Here is a 1712-nt window from a genome sequence, read left to right on the forward strand (position 1 = left end):
CAAATGTGCTTTACACAATTGATGTGTGTATGGATTGTGATAAGAGTTGTATGAGGCCCTAATAAAATGATTAAAAAAAAAAAAGTTACTGTCTCAGAGACCCACAGTGGGCAGTTCTTCCTTGGCTTATAGTCGGAAGTGACTTGATAACCAGGAGTTTGTTTGTTTGTTTTCTTATGACAGTGCAAACATTTTCAAGTGCTTGTTTTTGTTGTTGGTTTGTTTTGTTGTTTCAAGTGTTTTTAGATGATCTGGAGCCCCTGGTTAGCACAAATGGTTAAGCACTTAGCCACTAACTAAAATTTGTGATTTGAGTCCACCTGAAGCTAGCTTGGCAGAGAGGCCGGACCATCTGTCTGGAAGATCACAGCTATTGAAAAGGACTGAACACAGTCCCACCTGAAATGCGTGAGGTCCCTCCCTATAAGTTGGGATTGAATTGGCGGCAACTGGTTTGCTTGCTTTCTGTTATTTCCTGTTCACATTTTCTGGTGAATTAATGCTGTGTGTTTGACATTCCCACCTTTTCTCTTTGATTTTCAGTGTCTGGTTTATTGTACTTTCATTGGTTTGGGCCAGAAACTGGGATTTTCTTGGTTTAACTGCTTATAATTTATCAGCTCCTTCCACAAAGACCCTACACATTTAGCTTAAAGATAGATGATTTGGTAGTAGCGTGCCCTGCAGACAATTTTGATCAGGCAGTGGTTTCTGGAGAAACTGCTGTGGCATCTAGGAGAGCGTTCTGAACGCATTCAGAGGTCCACGTTCCGGTCCTAGGCCATCCTCAGAGAAGAGCCGCTGTATAAGTAGTCGTGTGAAGACCTTCTGATGCCCCAAACGATAGCACATGTGCAGAGGGTATAGGAAAAGGAACATCATGTGCTTCTTCAATGAAAGATGGCTTTTCAGGATAATAGAGTCCACATCACACCCATTCCCCATATAATGTTTTTCAAAATGATACTGTTCTCAAACTCACTGCCACCCAGTCAATTCAGACTCATGGCAACCATATAGGGCAGGCTAGAACTTCCCTTGAGGGTTTGCGAGACCTGTCACTCTTAAAAAATTTTTTTAGCACTTTTATTGATACTTCATCCACATGTCATACAATTCAACAATTCAATCATATCAAGAAGAGTTGTACAATCATTACCGCAATCAATTTTAGAACATTTTTTGCTTCCTTGTACCCACTGTTGTTCATGTAATGACTTTTTTTAAATGCAAAGACTTTTTCCTACTTTTCTTATAACTGTGACTTTGACAAGTCCGTAGTCACTTTTTCTCCTTGTGATTCTGTTTCTCAGCCTTGGAAATTAAAAGTCGAACTAAATTAGTGTTTACGTTGTTAAGCAGTAAAACTCTTTTCTCTTTCCCTATTATATGAAACAAATAAAAGTGGCATTTTATTAATAGTTACTTAATAAGATCAAAATGAGAACACTTGTTTATGAAATCAATTCATTAGACAATGAGACAGGCTAGATAAAGATAAAAATTTGGAGTTAGGTATTTTGTGATTTGAAGTCTTGTATCTAAGACATATACAATTTACTATTTGTTTTCTTTTAGCTTCATATTTTAGCATGATTTCAGACTTATAAAAATTGTCAGAATGATGAGAAATACAACCTTCCTCTAGTTCCTAAAGGTTTCCTCCCCGCTCCCACTACCATGACTCGAATTCGATCTTGCAAGACTGGCTA

The 1712-nt window shown here is 38.0% G+C and overlaps 1 pseudogene; it reads left to right on the plus strand.

Moving 5' to 3' along the window:
* Positions 1-1712, plus strand: part of LOC101659987 — a 4218-nt pseudogene that overhangs the window by 817 nt on the left and 1689 nt on the right.

This window comes from Echinops telfairi, unplaced genomic scaffold, assembly GCF_000313985.2.
Source record: "Echinops telfairi isolate 266 unplaced genomic scaffold, ASM31398v2 ScPeMD7_7469;HRSCAF=8507_0, whole genome shotgun sequence".
Lineage (NCBI taxonomy): Eukaryota > Metazoa > Chordata > Mammalia > Afrosoricida > Tenrecidae > Echinops > Echinops telfairi.